Raw genomic sequence first — 7,675 nt, forward strand, 5'->3', positions numbered from 1 at the left:
GCCCACCTGGAAAATCCAGATTAGCGTTTCTATTTTAAGGTCAGGTCATTAGCAAACTTAATTCCATCATCAACCTCAATTCCCTTTTAACATGTTATGTAACATAGAAACAGGTTCCAGGATTAGGGGATGGGGATCTTTGGGGAATGTTATTCTGCTGCCTCAATCCAAGAGAAATAAAAATCTATGTCCATAAAGACTTGTATTTGATTGTTTATAGCAGTTTTATTTATAACAGCCAATAACTGGAAACATTCTAAATGCCATCAACAGGTGAATAGATAATCAAATTGTGGTACATCCACACACAAGAATACTACTCAGCAACTAAAAGAAACATCATATGCACAACATGAATAAATTTGAAATAAATTAGGGTGAGTAAAAGAAACTAGACACAAGAGGCTATATGCTCTATGAGTCTATATGCATAAATTTATAGGTAAAGCAAACTCATAGTGACAGAAAGCAGATCATAGCTTGCCAGGTGTAGATAGAAGGGACTTATTGCAAGGTTACATAAGACAAATTTTTGGAATGATGGGCATATTTTATATCATGAGTGTGGTTGTGGTTACATAATCATGTGTATTTGTCAAAACTCATGCAATCATACCTCAAAATTGGTAAACTTTATTATATATAAATAAATTAAAACAAATAAAATACATAACTACATAAAATATATAAATTCAATTAAATGTATAAATTAAATTAAAAAGTGATTTTTTTTTTAAGTCAATAGAGGACAATCATAGACTTCCTACTAAGAATAAGTAGAGTCATGAGGTCCATGAAAAAATTCTATAATTCAAAAAATAAACACAAGAGAACTCTAACATATGGTTTCCTCTGCAATAGATCTTCTTTAAAAATCAAAATAATATCTGATCTTTATTCACACCTAGAGACATTGCACCTATGAAATTAGAAAACCATCATGACAGTTCTCTTTCCCAACTTGCAAGATGGCAGGTGAAAAAGCTGGGAAGCCGGACACTAAGGAGAAGAAACCTGAAGCCAAGAAGGCTGATGCTGGTGTCAAGGTTAAGAAGGCTAACCTCAAGGCCAAAACACCTAAGAAGGGGAAGCCGCACTGCAGCCGAAACCCTGTCCTGGTCCGAGGAATCGGCAGGTATTCCTGATCAGCTATGTATTCCCGAAAGGCCATGTACAAGAGGAAGTACTCAGCAACTAAATCCAGGATTGAAAAGAAAAAGAAGGAGAAGGTTCTTGCTGTTGTCACAAAACCAGTTGGTGGCGACAAGAATGGTGGCACCCAAGTGGTTAAACTTCGCAAAATGCCTAGATACTATCCTACTGAAGATGTGCCTCAAAAGCTGTTGAGCCACGGCAAGAAACCCTTCAGTCAGCACGTGAGAAAACTGTAGGCCAGTATCACTCCCGGGACCATTCTGATCATCCTCACTGGGCGCCATAGAGGCAAGAGGGTGGTTTACCTGAAGCAGCTGAGCAGTGGCTTGCTACTTGTGACTGGACCTCTGACCCTCAATCGAGTTCCTCTGCGTAGAACACACCAGAAATTTGTAATCACCACCAATATTGATATCAGTGGTCTGAAAATCCCCAAACATCTCACTGATGCTTACTTCAAAAAGAAGAAGCTGCGTAAGCCAAGCACCAGAAGGGGGAGATCTTCAACACAGAGAAAGAGAAATATGAAATTACAGAGCAGCGCAAAATTGATCAGAAAGCCGTGGACTCGCAAATTCTGCCAAAAATCAAAGCTGTTCCTCAGCTCCAGGGCTACCTTCGCTCTGTGTTTGCTCTCACAAATGGGGTTTATCCTCACAAACTGGTGTTCCAAAATAATTAAGAAGAACCTAATTAAATGCCAAAAAAAAAAAAAAAAGAAACCATCGTGAAAGGTAAGCAATCAAAGACAAAGAAGAACTGGAAAGAAGCAAGATGGCAGAGTAGATAGATACTGTGTCTACTTCCTTCTGGAACACATTGAAATTACAACTAAATTATAGAAAAATCAACCTGGAGAATCATCTGAAGTCTAGTGGAACAAAAGTTTTATAACTAAGGATATAATGAAGAAGCCACATGGAGACTGGTAGGAAGGGCAGAGATGCAAAATGGGTTAGCCCCAAACCTCTGTGTAGCAGTTGAGAACTGGGAAGGACATCTTGGCCATGGAGGTTCCCCCTGGAAGAGTGAATGATCCCAGCCACAAACCAGTCTCTCCAGTCTGGAGTACAGGTGCTGGGAATAGGGACCCCCACAATATCTAGCTGTGAAAAACAGTGAAGATTCCAACCATTTGAGTGGGATGGAAGGCTGTGGGAAACCCAGACATTCTCTTAAAGGGCCCGCGTACAGACTCAGTCACTCGCAGGCACTCACCTTGGGCTCTGGCAGAGTGACAGGAACTCGAGGTGTTGGAGATATACGGGGGGGGGGGGCAGACTGAAGTGTATAACTTCAGAGCAAGGACTGGAGGACAGTTGCCATTTTCTCTATATGAGGTCCTTCTTCCAAGTAGCAAGCAGGTGGGTGCTATGTTTCCTTTGTTGAGCCTTCCCCCATAGGCCAAATCTGAATCTGACTGGCCTAGTGAGCTGGGCTTGCCCCACCCAGGGTTGACTCACTAGGACCCTGCCCCATCCAACTCACCAAAATACCAGAGGCAATGTCTCTGTAAGCAGCTAGCCCCACCCAGATTGCACTCTCTCTTGGAAAATTATCAGAGTCCATGCGACCCAGGCAGCTGGCCTTGGTGTGCTCTGAGGCTATTGCTGAGTAGCTCCAGGCTCGGCACTGGCACCAAATCAGAGTATACATCAACCTGTTGACTACAACTCTTCCCACACTAGTGACTTCCTGAGACCCTGCCTCACCCAATTTGTATATTGCATGAGGCTTTATCAGTGGCTGAACCTTAAGGGAGCCAGGAGGTGGCAGTAGGCCTTAGGGTGTCCTGGTATTTTGCGGAGTTACCCCACACCTGGTATTGGAGGCAGACATTCTCAGTTCACAGGGTGGCCTATCCCACATGACTCCAGGTTTAGCACAGGCAACAAAAAACTGTGGATCCTTCTGTAGCTCCTACCAGCCAGTTGCTGGCTGGTCACAGGCAGTGGGTGACCTGGGCCTGCACCTGAGCCCCTCCCAAGAGGCCAGAACCAATATAATTGGAGGTTGGCTCAGACCACAGCAGAGCACTGCCCAATTAGCTCCACAAGCACTAAACCCAAAGGAAATTCTCATCAGGCACCAGAGCCCACTAAGGCAAATCCCACTCAATAATGGAAGCCCCCTGCACAGCAGCCTGTAAGCTGTAGACATGACCAAATCCCACAACCAATCAGCCTAAGGGTTAATCCAAACCCACTAATGTACCAATAGCAATCAAGGCTCAATTACAACAGAAGGGTACACATGACCCACACAAGAGGTACTCCAGGACACCCAAGGCAGGTGACCAGTGAGACTGTGCCAGGGCCCCACAGGGCACCTACCACGTAAGACCACCTACCCAAGACTGGGAGACATAGCAGATCTACCTACATAGAAACAAACACACTGAAGCAGCCAAAATGAGGAAAGAAAGAAATGCAGACCAAATGAAAGAATAGGAGAAAACTCCAGAAAAAGAACTAAATGAAATGGAGATAAGCAATCTACCAGTGACAGAGTTCAAAACAATGGTTATAAAAATGATCAAGGAACTTAGTAAGAACTTAAACAGAGAGATAACAAGCATAAAAGAGGACATAGAAACCATAAAAATGAACCAGTCAGAAGTAAAGAATACAATAACTGAAATGAAAAATGTGCCTACAAGAGACTCACTTCAGATTGAAAGACACACACAGATAGAAAGTAAAGGGATAGAAAAAGATATTTCATAAAAATGGAAACAACAACAACAAAAAGCTAGGGTAGCAATTCTTATACCAGACATAATAGACTTTAAAACAAAGGCTATAATAAGAGACAAAGAAGGACCTAGGAATCCCACTTCTGAGTATTTATGAAGATATCCAAACGCTACTTTGGGGGAACATGTGCATGCATATGTTCATTGCAGCATTGTTTACAATGGCCAAGATGTGGAGGCAGCCTGGGTGTCTATCAATAGAAGAATGGATAAAGAGGAGGCGGTACATATATACAATGGAATATTGCTTGGCCAGGTAAGGGAATGGGTTCTTGCCATCTGCAGCAGCATGGATGGACCTGACAGGTACTCTGCTGAGTGGAGTGTAAGACAGACAAAGCGATGCAATTTGATTTCACTTATATGTGGAATCTAAAGAACAAACAAAACAGGAACAATCACAGATACAGAGAACATGTTGATGGTAGGGGGAAGGGGTTTGGCGGTGAGTGAAAAAGGAAAGAGATTAAGAAGTACAAACTTGTAGTTATAAAAGAGTCATGGGGATGTAAAGCAAAACTCAGGAGATATAGTCAATAATATTGTGGTAGTGTGGTATGGTGTCAGATGGTTATTGGACTTATGGTGATCATTTCTTTCAGTATATAAATGTTGAATAACTATGGTACATACCTGAAACTAATATAATATTGTAGGTTAGCTTTATTTTAATAAAAATCTTATTTAAAAAGACAAGGAAGAACTGGACAGAGATGTTAAAAAGCCAATATCATATCAAAATTAAACTACACAAAGAAATCAGACATATTTTTCCCCATGAACAAATCGTATTTATTCACTTGGTGATTGTTTGATGCTCCAGGTGACCCCTGAGCTCCATGAGAACTGGGACCTTGTCTTTAGTGTTTACCCTTTTGCCCTTAGTATCCAGCACAGAGCCTTACATTTGCGAGGGAGTCCATAACTCTGGTTGAATGAATGGCTCCATTATTTAAAATTGGAAAAAGGAAAGTGAATTATTCCACAAAATGAAACAGTACACAATGAAAAAGAAACCAGCTTCTCCATCATAAGTCAGTGCAATTACTTGTAAGTAATTAGAGAAAGAAAACAAAACCCATCTCTTTTATGTTTTACAGGCAAACCTCTGAGACCCCTTTCCAGTATGTGTGACTAGCACCCTTTGTATGCAGTCTTCTTCAGTTTGGTTAATTTATGACTACAAGGTTCTCCTGCCTTTTCCTTGCTGAGTACAAGAGGTCTCATCTCCCCCATGTGAATATCTTCTCACCTACCTGAGTGGGATTACAGACCCTACTTCCCCCGCTTGTCACAAAGCAATCATGGATAAAGTTTTATGTTGCACTCGAGTATGAAAGAAAGCCTGAAAATTTGATGAGTTAGGGAGCTGGATGTGTTGATAGCCCAGCTGCCAGCTTCTGAGCCTCCTTTCTTTTCTTTCTTCCTGCAATGCTGTTCTTCTACACAATATCTTAACTTAAATTCTTAGACTGTGGTCTTGTTTTCCACAAGAAGAGCCATTATGATAATGCTTATACATTTTTATAAGAAAAATGCTTATAATATGACATTACATTTTTAAAAGCACTAAATAAAAATGCGCAGAAAAACACTGCGAGAAAGGTAACTGCATTGTTAATAATTGTTATTTCTGGATAATGGGGCTTGGGCCATTTTAATTTTTGATCTTTATACTTTTCTAGTGTGGTTTTTTCATTATTAAAAAAATTAAGAAAATAGCAAACAAAATAATGTGAGAGTTCTAAATGAGGTGTGATCTACAATGAGATATTGATTCCTTTTTTTTTAATATTGGTCACAAGCTATGTCTAAACACTGTGACTCACTCTAGAAGGGGTGCTCACAAATATACACTTATACATATAGTGATATGTAGAATGTGGTCAGTACCCCAGATACTATCTTATGAGACTTTCAAGCAGGAAAACATGAATATGTATATGAGACCTTTTTAGACAGTATTGAGAATTGTATATTTGACCTATAAGAGAGGATGAGGAATTATGTGTATTCACTTGAAATCATTAGTGTGGAGACCAGGAAGAGAAGTAGAGTTCGACCAGAGGTTTTCAACTGGGGTTAATTTTGCCCTCCTGGGGACATTTGGCAATATCTTGGAGACATTTTTGGTTGTCACGACTGACAGGTGTTACTGGTACCTAATGGATGGAGCCCAGATGCTGCTAAACATCCTGAAATGCATAGCCCCCCACAACAAGGAATTATCTAGCCAAAATGTCAACAATGCCAAGTTTGAGAAACTGAGTTAAACAGATAATACAAAGCATGTATGTATTTATATAATGGAAAATTCACTTGGGGGATTTATAATTTGCTGAATATATAAAATTAATGATTCACTATGAGATGACTATCAAGTAGTTGAGTAATTATGGCAACCCTTATTTTAATCCCCAATGACCATACCCTAAAGGCTTTTAAAGGACTCAGAGTCCTGTACTAACATCAGATTAAAACGGGAACGATTGCTTAGCCCAATTTCACAGATGTTGGCTGGAAAAACTAACATAACTTGATATGCAAACATGAACAGAAGAGAGAGATCTGTCTGATTTGTCTCAGATATGATATTCATCCTACAATTACAGATTAGGAGGTGAAAGGAGGAAACAGAGCCCATTATTGTCTAGAGACATTTTCTCGAATATTTATAGCTCCCTGGGAGTAACCTTTTGTTTGGTAGATAGCAAAGTTTGTGCAGCTTGCTGAGTCGGTCATTAAACATTTGCCTGAAGATCTGAGTGTTAGCATCAGTGACAGGGTTTCCTAAACATGTCACATTTCCTCTGGCTGTCACAAAGAATTATAGCTTCTGTGACTCACACTATAATAGCAGCTATTTGTGATATTTTAACCTAATGTACAGCCCCAGAGGAGAAACAATAAAACATCTGCCAGGGACTTGCTTGGAGGAAGGGATTCTGAGTGTTATGAGGATTCCAAATTAAAGAGTAAAGGCTTGAGTGCCAGACACCAAAGGGTCTGCGTTCATTAACTTCCCAGTAATTTATGTCTTGATTAGCTCCGCATCCCAAAGGAAAGCATTCTAATTCACCTATGCGGGCTTTATTTGATAAAATCATAGGCAAAGCCAGAAAATGTAAAGAACATTAATTTTGTTTTTCTACCTTTATGGGCTGGGTGGGGGAGGAGAACTACTAAAATCAAATACTACAAAGGATTCCCTTTAATGAGAGTGTGTTCCTCTGTACGGATTCTTGCCACGCCTTGATTTTTGCTTTGTGGCAGGAAGGGAGGGTGGCAGGGGAATTGGCCGTTTTCTTACTTAATGAGAAACCCAGTGTCAAAACTACCATCAGGATGTCTGCTTTCTTTCTCTCCAGCCTATCAGAGTCGAATATTCACAACAGGCTCAGAAGAAAAGAGCACCAGCTTTGGAAAGACCAAATCGACTAAACAAAATAAACCGTGTCATTTCATGCTAATTCAAAGACTCATTCCAACTGCTGTGTGATGAGGAAGCCAAGAACTGAACTGTAACCCAAACACAAACACATCATACTGCCAGGAAATGGCTAATGCGCCTCCTATTACAGAGCTTTCAAAATGTTTTAAGCATTCATGAATACATCGTTTTGGAAAGAGTTCAAACACATGCGGCATTAATTCTACAAATATATCTTTCTTACAAAAATAATTCCACTTGCCCTGGAATGTGAATGGGGAAATGGGGCCTTCGAGTTGAGGCTTATAGATGAGTGTTTCCTCATCATTTGCTCA

General features: G+C 40.4%; 1 pseudogene across 1 annotated transcript; it reads left to right on the forward strand.

Moving 5' to 3' along the window:
* Positions 1–968: 968 nt before the first annotated feature.
* LOC308501869 (large ribosomal subunit protein eL6-like) lies at positions 969–1,837 on the forward strand (annotated as a pseudogene). Its single transcript has one exon. The product of its transcript is annotated as a large ribosomal subunit protein eL6-like (transcript).
* Positions 1,838–7,675: the final 5,838 nt, after the last annotated feature.

Source organism: Rhinolophus hipposideros (genome assembly GCF_964194185.1).
Source record: "Rhinolophus hipposideros genome assembly, chromosome: 9".
Lineage (NCBI taxonomy): Eukaryota > Metazoa > Chordata > Mammalia > Chiroptera > Rhinolophidae > Rhinolophus > Rhinolophus hipposideros.